The sequence below is a fragment of the Grammomys surdaster genome, unplaced genomic scaffold (genome assembly GCF_004785775.1).
Source record: "Grammomys surdaster isolate TR1022 unplaced genomic scaffold, NIH_TR_1.0 125354, whole genome shotgun sequence".
NCBI lineage: Eukaryota > Metazoa > Chordata > Mammalia > Rodentia > Muridae > Grammomys > Grammomys surdaster.
Genome location: NW_021620226.1, coordinates 183,651 through 199,829, shown reverse-complemented (window position 1 = coordinate 199,829; position 16,179 = coordinate 183,651).

The following is a 16,179-nucleotide window of genomic DNA, read 5'->3' as shown; positions in this document are numbered from 1 at the left end:
AAATGGCTGCTTCCTACCGGCTGCTCGATGGCTCAGTCAGTGAAGCAATTGCCTCACAAGCTTGAGGACCAAAGGCTGACCCCAAAATTAAGGTAGAAAGCTGAATACAGTGATACATGTTTGTAATCCCCGAGATGGTGATGGCAAGATGGAAGGGAGAGACAGGTGGATCCCTGGGACTCGCTGGCCAGCTAGCTTCATCTACGTGGAAAAGTTCCAGGCCAATGAGAGACCCTGTCTCAAATTTAAAAAAAAAAAAAAGGAAGGTGCCTGAGGGAACTATACCCAGGGTGATACTCTGATCTATACACACACACACACACACACACACACACACACACTCTACTACTTCCCTAAACGAGCTTACTGGAGAAGCTATAGGGGCAAACAATGTGATCATCACCTCTTGGGGAAACTTCAGTATCCAAGATGGAGTATCCTGACTGGAAGGGGAAGGCCAAGACTACCTGAAGACCTGCCTGAGCATCCCTGCCATAAACATTCTAAACCCGAGTTGCTGTGCCTTGACAATCCTTCCTCTGAAGGGCTATTTTTATTATAATTATTTGTTTAGGCTTAATTAACTTCTTTCTCAATTACAAAAGAAATCCACGTTCTCAGTAGAAAATGTCAAGGCAGTCCGTGAGGATCCTCTTAATCTCTCTCAGAGTGTTCTGACTGCTTGATGAAGCAAGGACAGAGAACGGGTTCTGAATTCTGAAAGACCCGAGTTCAAATTTTGATGCTGCAACTTAGTAGGTGCATGGCTTTCGAGGAAGAGACTGCTTCTCTTGGCTGCCATTTCGGATAGGAGAAGGCTCCTTGGTGCAGCTGACACGGTGATTAAATACGGATTTATGCAAAATACTATAAAGTTGACATATGTCTGACAAGTTGGATCATGAGACACCCAGGGACACGTTCAAATAAGCAGCATCGGGGACAGAAATGGGAGAGTCGCTGCTGAAGCAAGGATGGTTTTTAAAATTACAGGATTTTATAGGCAACTAAAGTTTCTCAGATGGGAACATCAGTATGAAATAGATGACTTCCTAAGCAGAGCAAACATCTTTTCAAGACAGCTAAAAGTAAATCTCAAATGTCCCATCGCCAGAAAATATCAGATATTTGAGGTTAATTGGCTTTATTTAATCTTTGTATTAAAAAAAAATCATTGCATCAGTTTGCACACCATAAGCACATGCAATTATAAATTGTCAGTATGTAATATGTTAAAAAGACAAATAAAGGTAAATAATGAAAACCCGACGTAAGAGGGATCTTACAAGATCCATAGGAGTCCGGCCAGTGAGAAAGTAGCAATGAAGGGTGTCAGACCAAGGTAGTTCCATATAGAGACTTGGTTACAGAGGTAATCTCAGCTGGGGAACCTAATAGGGTTGCCTAGCAACCATCAGGGGCTAAGAGAACGGAGAGAGAGAGAAGCCATGTCTAGAAGAGTCACTCCCACTGAAGCTGGATCCACAAGGAGAAGAGAGTCTCAATTGATCAACTGCCCAGCTGAGATTGTTCCATAGACATGTCTGTGAGGAAGTGCAATGATAATTGATATCGGAGGGTCCAGTCCCCTGTGGGTGGCACCATTCCCTAAGCAGGTGGTTCTGGTCTCTATAAGAAGGATATCTAAGCATGACCCTGTGAGTGAGCCAGCAAGCATCTGATTTCTCATTCAACTTCCTGCCCTGGCTTCTGTTAATGAGGGACTGTTGCCTTTAAGCTGAAATAAAGCCCTTTCTCCCGTAAGTTGCTTTTGGTCACTTTTTAATCACAGGATAAAACTAGGACAGAGATAGGACTCATAAAGGGGATATAGTTGCTGTCAGAGATGCTACACAAAGGAAGGGAAACCAGGAGAGACCTGTCTGTTTTCAAGCCAGTAGATCTCATTGGCCAATGGACCTGGAAGCCCAAGAATGGATTCGGTTCCCTATCAAGGGGCTCATATCGGAGGTGTGTTCTCTGATTCTTCTGCTTTCTGCTGCGTTCGGACAGAGTGACCAGGCACCATCTCAGAAGCAAGAAACAGCCTTCACCAGATACCAACACCGTCACAATGATTTGGACTTCTAGCCTCTAGAAATGCAAGACACAGACTGCTGTTGTTTATAAACTACCTAGCTTCAAGTGTTTTTGCAATAGCAACCCAAGCGGACTAAGATGGGGTTGACCTCTCTACAGGCTTATTAGGTAAACCTCTGGTCTTCGCAGGGAGTCTTTTCCTCACATTGAGCCCTCTCAATAATAAAAGACTGCTAGACTAAAGGAGAAGTTTTTCAACCTGGTAAGTCTTCACTCCCATTGTTACAAACCAGCCACAAATACTGTGCTTTCCGGGTTCACATTAAAACCAATCCTACTTAAAACAGTTCCGAAAAAAGTTTAAATGCACTCTTTCCCAGCATTTAGCGTAACCCTGAGAGTATACGCCAATGAGACAAGGAAATAAAAAAGCATGTAGAGATCCAGCTATCGTAATTAGCTTGGGAGATGGGTAGGAAGCTAGAGAATACAGCAGAATCAACTGCCACACTATTAGCACAGTTAGAATCCAGTGGAACTTAAAGTCAATGGACAAAATCCAGTAGCTTCTCTATTCACTGGCAATAACCAGTTGCAAAACCAGTAGGAAAATGGGTAGCCTTGATGATGCTCTATAGAACCTATAAAATACCCAGGAAAATACAAACAACCTATGTGTGTGTGTGTGTGTGTGTGTGTGTGTGTGTGTGTGTGTGTCTGTGTAGATGTGTGTATGCTGTGTAGATGTAGGTGTGTGCATAGGTGTATATGTGTGCATAGATGTGTATGTGCACATAGCTGTGCATGTGTAGATGTGTGTGTAGGTCTGTGTGTAGATGTGTGTAGGTGTGTGTGTGTGTAAATGTATATGTGTAGCTGTGTATGTATATGTATGTGTACAGGTAGATATATGCATGTAGATGTGTGTACATGTTTGTGTGTTTTTGTAGATGTGTGCATACGTGTGTGTATAGATGTGTATGTGTAGCTGTGTATGTGTATGTATGTGTGTGTAGATGTGTGTATATCTAGATGTTTATGTGTAGATGTGTGTATGTTTGTGTGTATGTGTGTAAACGTGTGTAGGTGTATACGGGTGTGTGTAAATGCATGTAGATGTGTGTAGGTGTGTATGTGTTGATGTGTGTGTAGGTCTGTGTGTGAGAAATGTGTATGTGTAGACATGTGTGTATCAATTTATGTGTCTATGTGTGTGTATGTGTAGATGTGTATGTGTATGTATGTGTGTGGGTGGATGTGTGAGTGTATGTCTGTGTGTCTGTCTGTCTGTCTGTCTCTGTCTCTCTGTCTCTCTCTGTGTGTCTCTGTCTCTGTCTCTGTCTCTCTCTGTCTCTCTCTCTCTCTCTCTCTCTCTCTCTGTGTGTGTGTGTGTGTGTGTGTGTGTGTGTGTGTGTGTAGCCCAGAGGACAACTTTCAGAAGTCTGTTCTTTCCTCCTGCTATGTGGGTTCTAGGGATCAAACTCAGGTTGCCAGGCTTGGTGACAAGGCCTGTACCCACTGAGCCACCTCCATGGCTCCTGAGAGTGGTTTTAAGATGAGGTACAATGAATAGGTAGAAAAGCACTCCCTCCATGCATTTGTTAACTGAATTGTAATGATACCAGAAAAACCAGAGAGATCCAGTAAGCAGGAGAGAGGCCAAATCAGACATGTTTATATTTAGCAGTTAACTTTAAGGTTTGCGTGACATCTCAGAAAGTAGCATAGGCAGTGTATCGCGCCCATCCTTCTAAGCAGCTTATCATGTGCACAACACAACCCAAAGGGCTGAGCAAAAGCAAAAGTCAGCCTTAGGAAAAAATCTTAGGTTAAAACCACTATTGTGTAGATATTCTTACAAGGGCTGGCAAGATCGCTCAGAGGACAGGAATGCTTTCCCCCAACCCAGACAACTGGAACTCAGTCCCACTTGGAACCCAATTAGTGGAAGGAGAGAATGGACTCTTGCAAGTTGTCCTCTGACCCCCATATGTGCATTTTGCCAGGTGCATCCTCTTGGTCCTCTACCACAAACAAGATTTTTTTAATTTAAACATGGTATGATCAAGAGAAATTTTAATGAAATATCATAAAAACTAATTGCCATAAAAGAGAAGAATGTGTGATCAAACAATTAAAACAATAACCGCAGCCCAGGTGACACGTGGGAAAACATTTACAGGAGTGAATTGAGAAGATACAATTTTGAGAACAGCTAGAAAGTAGTTTGTTGCTTTTTTAAGGCCCAAATGCTCATTTCTAAAATGGGAGGAAAGATGCAAGCAATTAAAGGGGAGGATTGTCAATAAGTAATTGTAAACCACTTCTTACTAGCTGGTGATAGGAAAGGGAAAATGAAGAGAAGATATATATATTTGCGATGGGTACTTACATAGCCCAAGCTGGCCTTGAACTTGTATAGCTGAGGCTGACCATGAAATGCTGTCTCTTGCCTCTTCCTCTGAAGTGCCAGGATTACAGACATATGCCACCATGCCCAGTTGATGGGATGCTTGAGCTGGGACCTAGGACTTTGTGCATGTTAGCTGTAATAGTGTCACTTTTCAACTTGGTACAGATGAGAAGGACATTAGATTGGTCTATGGGGCATTTTCTTATTTACTGATTGATGTAAGAGACCACTGTGGGCAGTGCCATCCCTCGGTAGGAGGACCTGGGTGGTCTAAGAAAGTATGCTAAGCAAATCATGGAGAACTAGCCAGCCAGCAGGATTCCTCCATGGTCTCTGCTTTGGTTCCTGCTTCCTGGTTTCTGCCTTGGCTTTCCATGATAATGGAGGATAACCTGTGAGCTCACACAAGCCCTGAGCTCACACAAGCCCGTTCCTAACTATATTGCATATGTCTGCAATGTTTATCACAGCTACAGGGAAGCAAATTAGGCAAACACTCTATAAACTAAGCTGAGCTCCTAGCCCAGAACAACAACAACAGAAAAAAAAAAGAAAAAACCTCCCCCAACCTCTTTTGGGGGGAATTCTCAATGTTCTAGGTATGGTAGCCTTATTTTATTGTCACTATGATGTGGTGAGTTAACCTGGTGAGAGCACATCTGGGCTATCTCAGTATATCCTTCTGTTCCTCTATCCCTGGATAGCTGGGTAACCAACTGCCTGTATTACCTATCTCCAACTTAAGGCACGTAGTGTCTCTTGTTTCCCCACGGGAAGTGATTGTGTAAATTACAGTCTATCAGTATTATGAAATAAATACAATAACCCTTTTAAAGAAGAAGGCAGACATGCATTGTCCTGGAAATATTTCTGAGACATCTTGTTCAATGAAACAAATCACAGAAAAATATGTGTAAGAGCATCCAATTACATCTTAAGTACACATTCACATGCACGCACAGTACGTATTTGTGCCCAGGCAGCTGCCATTAAGAAGGTGCTCCAAGGCACAGGAAGGTCCCTTTGCTTTGGTAGAAACCTTCTGTCCTGTCTCAAAGCATTGGGTCTCCCAAACATCTGGGTGCTTTAGGATTTATGTTTAAGTTTAATATTTGTGTGTGTGTGTGTGTGTGTCCTTGCACGAATTCAAGTACTCTTGGAGACCAGAAGAGGGTATCAGATGCCCTGGAGCTGGACTCATAACTATTATAGGTGGTTATGAGTCATTGAATGTAGACTCTGGGAAACAAACTCAGATCCTCTGAAAGAATTTATTGAACTATTTCTTATTCTCTGGAGAATGACTGTCCGAGACACCAATAACACTTGAACTTCTTGCTTATTAGATCCAATTCCTGTGACGTCATCCAGACAGTGAGCCCACAGAATGTTCTGTGAAACATCAAGACCCCTGAGACAGAGAGCAGGAGAATTAACCCAGCCCTGCAACAGGACACTGAGCATTTTACTCAAGCCGGTCCTGTTAATGCAAATACATGTAAGAGTATCCAATTACATCTTAAGTACACATGTTGTAAAACCCTCCAATTGGACTGGGGAGAAGGCTCAGTAAGTACAAGCACAACTACTGTGCAATTATGAGGACCTAAGTTCAAATCCCCAGCATCCACATAAAATACAAGCATGGCTTCCCAAGCCTGTAACCACGAACAGCATTGTGGGGCAAAACCCAGGAACTCACTGGTTAGCGAGCCTGGCTGAAATGAGGAGCTCTGGGCACAACAATGTCCTGTCTCAGAGGAATAAGATAGAAAATCATAAAAACAGGACACTCAGTATCTTTCTCTGGCCCCTGTGCATGTACATGAGTGTTTATACTCACATACATATACACACACATAACCAACAACACACACAGGGTCTCCACATGAAGGGACACTGATCAGAATGCACTGGCTGGGTCAGAAGATGCAGGCACACCTTATAACTTTTAACCCCATCCTATTAAAAACATTCCATTAGTCCAGCAAACATAGCTGGGCCTGGAACTTGATTAAACTTGACATCTGTCATGATCCACCTCATTTTTGTAGGGGTCAGACGTTATGAATAAGGACAAGGAATACCAACTCTGCATCCTAGAGTTGGGGACATTTATCTCCGTCATCCCTTCCACTGTGAATGTAGTTTTTGACTTGCTGTCTTGGTCTGCTGGGGTGGAATGGATGTCAGTCTCAAGATGTCTGCTTCTCCTTTTCTACCTCAGTATCGGTGCTTACTGTACAGCCCACCGAACAGAAAATAGACATAAAAATGAATACTGTGCTAGTAATGGGATAGCAATCTGTGACCTCTGGAAAAGGCACCAGTCTATGAACTTATATGAAGATGGCCCTGTCTGAGAACTCTGTTTATCACCTGACCTCACATGTCTCTAGTCTAGTAGGGAAACTGCAGTGGCACTTTGAGCCAGCCTTCAGATATTGTATCAGCTAGTTTTCCTGTTGCAGTGATAAAATTCCCCGAGAAAAGCAACTTAAGAGAGAAAGGGTTTGTTTTGGCTCATGTTCCCATGATTCAGTCCATCACGGCTGGGAATTGTCTGGGGCAGCTTGTTACATTGTGTCCACATTTAGGAGGCAAAAAGCAAAGAATGCTGGTACTCAGCTAACTTTCTCCTTACATAGTCCAGGTTCCTTGCTAGGGAAATGGTGCCACCCACAGTGGGCAGTTCTTCCTACCTCAATTATTCTAAGCAAGACAATCCCTACAACCACAGGCCTATCTCCCAGGAGATTCTGAGATTCTTCTAGTTGACAGCTGAGATTAACTATCACAGATATCAGTGACAGTTTGTACTTTTATTGGGCCTTAAAATATCTGAATAGTCTCTTTCCTTACATATGGTTATCTGAGTCAATGGACTATCTTCTAACAAGAGAGAGACAGGAATACTTCTGAGGGCCCCTAGGTGTCAGGGGATCCTCCACGGCTACTGATTACAGAGACAGAAATGTCACATTAATAACCCTCAGGTTCTACTCTGTCCCCATTAGGGCACCTACTTTGGCAGACAAGGTGTCAAGGCTGAGAGTTTAAACTTCTCTGAAGTTCTGTATCTCATAAAATTAGATTCTGAGTTTGGTTTTCATCGTGTTTGGGTCTTTCAGCATCAGAAGATAAGGACCCTCTGTCCAAAGAGATCTGTTCTGAGCTAGTGATTAATTGCCTTGGGTCTGTCATTTTCTTCTTTTGATACTTCAGGGACCCTCAGAAATAGCCTCTTAATTTCATAGCCCTCACAAAGACTGTCTCCACTATATTGTCCAAATGCCAGAAATATTGTAAAAGCTGTTCCATCCCCATGTGACTGTAAGCTGTCACAGAAATTGTGTTACTCCCACAAGCCCAAAGCAATCAATCCCCACCACCACAACCAGTGGATGGGCTCTTGTTGCCAGCGGGTCAGCCAACTCCAGAGTCTCTTGGAGTTTGTTTCTCTGACATCTACAACTTCAAGCCCTAGAACACAAGTCCCTAACATTTGGACCCTGGGCTCACCACAGCATATCACTTGTATAGAACAGAAAAGCTCTTGGGGCCCTTCCTCAACCAACTGAAATGGAGAGCGGATGGATGGAGTCTGACGTGTGCTTTTCAAAGACCTGCGGCTAATTCTGTGCCGTCTAATGCTTGAAAATCCGTTGCCCTACAAGCAGAGCCCAGGGCAGGAAGCCTTGTGCAAAGGATTTGAGAGGAGAGTGGAGGGAAATGAACAAAGTAAAGTGAGACAGAAAAGACGCTAGGTGTTTTAGCTACTTTTCTATTGCTACAAAGAAAAATTGTGACCAAGGCAATTTCCAAAAGGAAGCATTTAGCTGAGTGTTTCCTTACAGTTTCAGAGGGTGAGGCCATAACCATCATGGTAGCAGGCAGGCAGGCATGGCGTGGAGCAGTAGCTGAGGACTTACATCTAATTTGAAAGTTGGAGGCAGCAGTGACTGCTCTTCCAGAGGTCCTGAGTTCAATTCCTAGCAACCACATGGTGGCTCACAACCATCTCTAACGGGATCTGATGCCCTCTTCTGATGTGTCTGAAGACAGCTACAGTGTACTCACATACAATAAAATAAATAAATCTTTTTTTAAAAAGAAAGAAAGTTGGAGGCAAAGAGAGATAGAGATGAGAGACAGAGAGAGAGAAGGAGGGAGGGAGGGAGGGAAAGAGAGAGAGAGAGAGAGAGAGAGAGAGAGAGAGAGGAAGAGAGAGAGAGAGAGAGAGAGAGAGAGAGAGAGAGAGGAAGAGAGAGAGAGAGAAAGAGGCTGCACCTGATAACTTTGAAACCTCAATTTGAAACCTCAAATGCCCAGCAGCACACTTCCTCCAACAAGGCCACACCCACTCCAACAAGGCCACACCCACTCCAACAAGGCCACACTCACTCTAACAAGACCATACCTCCTAATCTTTTCCTGAAACATTTGACCAACTAGGTAGCAAACATTCAATTATGAGGGCCATTCTCATTTTCTCATTCAAACCATCACACTAGGCAGAGCTGTGGATCTCTGGAATTCGCCCATAGCAAGTGCTGAACCAAAACGACACCACAGAGTTAATACTCCCATGCCAGCCATGTAGACCTGTAACTATTAGCCATTGGCTAAGGCATCCTTGCCAAGGAAAATGAAGGGAAATTTCCAGGCATCTCCAGAAAAGAAAAAAATCTGTTTCATATGATCATGGGCAATTCTCTGAGGGAGACCATTTGTGAGCCATGACTTACAGCCCTGGGAGGATGGGCACAGGCCTGTGAAAGGGGTCCGAATGGGCATCAATACAAGTACCTATAGCCTGTTATTTTTCTTCACAGCATAAAAACACATGGAAGCAACAAACAATGTCCTAATTTCAATCTCCACGGATGTGATAAAACACTAACCAAAAATAACTTGGGGAGAAAAGAGTTTAGTTCGCGTCCAGGTCATAGGTCATCAGTGAAGGAGGACAGGGCAGGAACTCAAGCAGGCACTGGATGCAACTACAGGGAAATGCTGCTTACTGGCTCACTCACTCTAATGCTTAGATACCTTTCTTATTCATCCTAGAATCACCTGTCCAGGCAATGGTGCTGTCCATGGTAGGCTGGGCCCTCCTATGTCAATCAACAATCAAGGCTATCCCCCCTCCCCGTAGACACACCCACAGGCCACTCTGATCCAGGAAATCCCTCCCTTGAGACTTTCTTCTCAGGTGACCTTAAGCTGTGACAAGTTGTCAATCAAAGCTAATCAGGGTGTAGGGAAACAAAAAATAGAATAAAACAAACCATGTTGTATGCAGAGTCAAACAGCTGGGATTTGAACCCCAGCACCAAGTGGCCAAAGCCAAGTGGCTTTGAACTTCTTTTCTGCCCCATCATTTATAATATGAGCCAACACTGCTCTCCTATGGCTGGGAATGTCAAGTTAGATGATGCATATAAAACCACCTTGTAAACTTTAAACCATACTGATATTATACAGTTTACATTTCTGTTGGGTCGAAAATGAATACGTAATTTACCTTTGGTGATGGGATTTATTTTATAGATGGAATTGCTGGGGCACAGGGCTGAGCGTTTTTATCTTAACTAGATATTGCCAAATTGTTCTTTCCAACGATTGCATCCATTCACGCTCATACCAGCAGGAGCATATGAACGTTTCCATTGCCTTATGACCTGGCCAGTTCTCACTCATTTATTCTGGCCAGTCTAAATGAGTATACGGGGCAGGTGCTTTATGAGACAGCCTGTCCAACTATGTGTTTTCCAATCTTGTAGTCAGAGATAAAATTGGAGATAAGTGGAATGTATCTCATTAAGGGAATGAATAAATAAACCCTGCTGTATTCAGATAGCGGATTGCCGTGGAATGGTTAACAATGGCTGAGCTAATTGGTAACATATGCACACACATGCACATAACAATATTGAGTGGAAAATGTAAGTTGTACTTATGTACTATACCCTGCTACTTACTCTTTCTTCCCAATTAATTAATAAAATTTGGATTTGCCAGGCGGGAGGTGAAGGGCTAGGTCTCACTACGTAGCCTAGTCTAGCTTTGAATTTCTGATAATTCTGCTCAGCCTTCTGAGTTGCTTGGATGACAGCCATGCAGCACATACTGAGGAGATGGCTCAGTGGCTAAAGTGCCTGGATAAGATCCCTCGAACCTGCTCAGGAACTGTAACCTCAACCTGTGAGAGTCAGAGACAGGGAATCCTCAGAGCAAGCTCTAGTCAGACTAATCCCAATGTTGAGCTTTGGGTCCTGTGAGAGACCCTTAACCATATGTAAGGTGGAGCATGATCTAGGAAAACACCCAACCTCCACCTCAGAATATAACCTGAGTGCTCACAAATGCTCACAGACATCCCACACACATGCAGATGCACACACACACACACACACACACACACACAGAGAGAGAGTTAACTAAAACTTTTTAAATATCCGCATACTATAATAGCATTCCTATGGACACAAAGATTTATAATAAATTTTAAATGTACTTTGAATATACATGAAATTCACAGTAGTGGTTTCTTATGGAGAAGACAAAGGCTGAGCCTGGAGAGAGAAACATGAGAGATTTTAACCTTATCCCTGTATTTGTATTCTTTAATAAAAGCATAATCATAAAATATATATGCATGAGAATGCTTAATATTTGCTGATCTTGGAAAGAGTTCCTCTATGTCTTTTTTTTGTTTCATTTAAATTATTGCTTTAGTTGCCCAGGACAGATTCTTTTAGAAGGGGACTGAGGGTGCCGTGGCCACATCCTTCCTGTCTTTCTTGGGTTATGGGGTGCTGATGGCACATGTGAACAGAGGACCTCTGAGCATTTCCCTTGCACAGTGGAGGCCTCAAGGGGGAGACAGACCAGATCTGTGCTAAACACAGAGGCAGGACATGAAAGCAAGGAGGGATAAAGAAAATAGGGGAGATTGTTTTTAAATCAAAGTGTTTCTGAGAAGCAGGTTTTTTAGTGAAACCTGAGGGTTAGCGGGATGGGGCCATGAGCATATCTGAGGATGGAAACCCTGTTCTTGGCCTTGGGAATACGTGGGATGAACCCCTAGGCGGAAGCATAGTTTCCTTGGGAATTTCAAGGAGCTGGAGGGATACACAGGCAGAGTCCAAAACTTAAGACTCAAATGAGATAATCCAGGAACTTTGGCTGGGCAGGAACAGACAGGGCCTGGCAGGCCCAGAAGTATGTTTGTCTGGATTTTTTTTAATATGATGAGTAATGGAATTTCTCATCATGTCTTCTTTTTTTCTTTTCTCTCCGTATGTCTCTGTCTGTCTGTCTGTCTGTCTCCCTGTCTCTCTCTGTCTCTGTCTCTGTGTGTGTCCTTCTTTCTCTTTAATTTGATGAGTAATGAAGCTTCCTTGCAAAACTCATTATAAAAATTCCCCCAGTGTGTACAGACACCGAGCAGTCCGGTAAGGCCCCGCCCACCTCACTCCAACGTGACCAGGCTCTGCCCTCCCTTCCCAGCTCGTATCTTGTGGACAAAAATCCTCTCCTCAGCATCATTTCACATATCAGTGAAACATGAGGACTCTTTCATGGGGGAGAGCAACCTAAATTGAAGTGTACGTCTCATGAAAGAGTAAGTGCAGGATAGCATCAAATACCAAAGCGTTTATGCAGGAAGAGTTCCGTGATGTTGTTTACTCTTAAAATATCATCCTGGCTACTCATGAGCAGAATGGACTGAAAAAGATAGAATGGAGGCCAGAGAAAACATAGAGGCTAGACAGGAAGGCAGAACAAAATGGAGACAGAGGCTAGACAGAAGAGGCAGAGCAAAACATAGACTAAAAAGGGTTGGCTTTCTAAGTATTTTTAATTTGCTCTTTGATAGTTCCACCTTGTACCCTCCTCACCCCTCTCTCCCACCAGATCCCCTCCTCTGTCCACCTCTGATGGCTATTTTGTTTCCCCTTCTGAGTGAGATTCACACATCCTCCCTTGGGCCCTCCTTGTTACTTAGTTTCTTGGGTCTGCCCATTGTAGCATGGTTACCCTGCATTTTATGACTAATGCCCACTTCAAAGTGAGTATATGCCGTATGTGTCTTTTTGGGTCTGCGTTACCTCACTCAGGGTGATGTTCTCAAGTTCCATCCATTTGCCTCAAATTTCATGGTGTCTTTGTTTTTAATAACTGGGTAATATTCCATTGTATAGATGTGCCATGTTTTCTTTTGTTGAGGGTCATCTAGGTTGTTTCTAGTTTCTGGCTGTTATAAATAAAGCTGAGGGTTAGGGGTGGGAGAAGGCTGGGAGTGAGAATGGACATTGGTGGGGGAGGGCCATCTCAGGGACTAGCTGGAGACCTGGGATGGGGGAGGCTACAGAGAGTCTGTAGAGGGGACCCTATCTGAGATTCCTCCCAGCTGGGATATAGAGACTTAGGTGGCCACCTCCTGTAGCCAGGTAGGACTTCTGTGGAAGGAGGGGGACATCAACCCACCCACAAAACCTTCAACACCAAATTTGTCCCGCCTACAGGATGTACAGAAATAAAGATGGAGCAGAGACTGAGGGAACAGCCAATAAATGACTGACCCAACTTGACACCCATCCTAAGGGAGAGAGCCAACTTCTGGCCCTACTAATGAAACACTGCTATGCTTGCAGACAGGAACCTAGTATAATTGTTTCCTGAGAGGTTTTATCCAGCAGTGGATGGAAACAGATGCAGAGACCCATAGCCAAACATCAGGCAGAGCTTGGGGTGTCCTATGGAAGAATAGGGGATACGGTTGAGTGAGGTCGAGGGATCAAGGGATCAGAGGGGTCAAGGACACTACAAGACCTACAAAGTCAACTAACCTGGTCCCATGGGGCTCACAGGGACTGAACCATAAACCAAAGAGCATTCAGGGGCTGGACCTAGGCCCCCTACACATTTGTAGCGGATGTGCAGCTTGGTCTTCATGTGGGTCCCCTAACAAATGGAGCTGGGGCTGTCTGTGACTCTGTTGCCTGACTTTGGATCCCCTTCCCCAACCTAGACTACCTGGTTGGGCCTCCGTGGAAGAGGAGGTGCTTAGTCCTGCTAGGACTGAATGTCCCAGGGTTAGCTGACACCCAAGGGTGGCTTCCCCTTTTCTGAGGGGGACAAGGTAATAGAGGAGGGATTTGTAAGGGGAAGGCTGGGAGGAGAGGAAGGAGGAGGGCTACATTTGGAATGCAATGTACATAAAAGTACATAATGAAAAAAAAGAGAATCCATACATGGGTACAAAGTATATCCACTACCTCACCTTGACTATATCCAGTCTCCCCCCGAAACCCTAACCCCCAACTTCATGTCTTTTTTAATATTTTCTTTATTATTGTTGTTGTTTATTTTTAAGTCCACTAAGTCTGCACATACATGGATGGGAAGGTCATCCAGTGGTCATGGTCATTCTCCACAAAGAATAAAGAATTCTCTCTCCCCCAGCAACCACCAACGGCCAGTGGCTCCTCAGTTAGGGGTAGGCTCCAACAGCACCCCCTTCCTTTCTCCCTTCCTTCCTTCCTTCCTTCCTTCCTTCCTTCCTTCCTTCCTTCCTATTTGTTATGTACATGACAGTACCTGAATGTATAAATGCATACCAAGTGACAAGGGTGACCAAGGAGGGCAGATGAGGGCTTTGGCTCCCTTGGAGTTGGAGTTACAGGCAGTTTTGTGCCGTCTGATGCCATGGGTGCTGGGAACTGAGTTGGGTTTTCTGGAAGAGCAATGAGCACTCTTAACCACAGGAGCCACCTCTCCAGCCCCAGGCTTGCTCTTGTGCAGGCAACCACAGCTCCAGTGAGTTCGTGCATGCAACAGCCATGACACGTTCAGAAGACAGCGGATCACAGTACTCCTCCCCATCCTCTGGACTTCACAATCTTTCCACTTCCTCTTCCTTGATGTTCCCTGAACCTCGGTGAGTGGGGATTGGCAGATTGGCATAGATGTCCCATCTACAGCCGAGCACTCTGGGTCACTCAACACTCAGCTTTTTGAATGTTTATGAGTCTCTGCATTCCTGGGTACTGTGTACTAAGTACTGTGTATTGGAGTAGTGTGTACTGAGCACTCTGTACTGAGTACTGTATACTGAGTACTATGCACTGAGAGTCCAGGAGAAGCAGCAGCAGGTGGGCAGAAGGGGGGGTGAAAAAGTGGGCTTTAGGGAAGTATCTATCATTCCTATGAGCTTGCTGGAGGGGATACAACTTTCTTTCTTGGCCTTCCTCATTCTCCCCTCTTCTTTTTCCTCTGCATGCTTGGAGTATGCCCTGGAAGAATAGAGCCCTGGCTGCAGGCCAGAGGAAAAAAAAAGGAGATACTCACCTTTCCAGAAAGACTGAAAGCTATCTGTGTACAGTCAGGGTATCTGTCTTTTGAGGAGTGAATCTTGATGTCTCCTGTCTTCAAGCCCTCAACACCCATCCCAACCCCGAGTATCATCCCTGGAATCCCTTCACATATATGAAAGGTGAATGGTGACTTTTTCAGGCATGAAGACAACTTCTTTTAGCAATGTCCCCAACATGAGATAAACCCAGAAGTGAACCTAGTCATGGCGGTGGGGTCTGCAAACATATTCAGTCAGAGCCTTTGAGTAGATCAGAAGAATGTCCCATCTGGGTAGATATAGTCCCTAGGCACAGTTTTGCTAGTTGGCTAGTGTCTTTCTGAAAATAATTATAATGATAATAGTAATAATTATAGTAATAATAATAATTAATAATTAATAATAATAATAACAATAAAGAGGTTTCTTTCTAGGCTGGTGTGACCCTATTAGGCTGTTCCTGGGCAGCAGAAAAGAACCACAGCTGTCATCTGCAGTGTCCCAAAACATTGTCCTTCCCTTGATTACTTTAAATCTAGCCAAGGAGATGACATATATGCTGTGATAATCTTGGCCTCTGCATGTGTGCAAACATGTGTGCAGACATGCAATTGTATGTGTATGTGCATGTGAGCACATGTATGTGGGTATGTATGTGTGTGCATGCATCCATGCATGTGTGTGTGTGTGTGTGTGTGTGTGCGCGCGCGCGCATGAGGCTCACACAGAGGAGCAGAAGCCATTATCCTGTGATAATAATCCAACAGTCTGGAAATGTACCTCTGAGGTACAGATGTGAACTGAACATCTAGGGCAGGGTGAGAGAGGAAGAGCATGTGGCTGAGGGTATCCCCACTCCTCCTCCTGTGGGATAAAACAACACCACAGTGACCTGAAAGTAAAGAAGAGAAAAGAACTTTCTGGAAGGTCATAGTGGTCAGCCACAGCCAATACTGTTGGGGTATCTGAACATAAAAAAAACAGAGAAAACATTCCAGGAAAGCTTTGTTTATTTATTATTTTAGGGTAGTGAGTCAGATACCACATTTCCAGAGGTTCAGTAAAGAGACAGAGGCAGAGCCTGCTTTTGCATGAATTTAAGAAATCTAGCAGGAAGAGGGAGTTGAGAAATAGCATGAGAGCTGGGAGGGGCAAAGGGTCAAGTGAAGCCTTTTCAAGTCGGGAAATGGCTTCTATTTAAAGGTGTTATGAAAAGAGTTAGTAAAGACTGAGAGACCACATGTACCTGAGAAGATCCACCACACAGAAGAGATGGGTCTCCTGGGAATCAGAAGGCTCCTCACCTCAGAGAAGGGCAAGCTCCAGAGAGATGTGAGGAGATATTTGGGGATGAAAGTGGTGA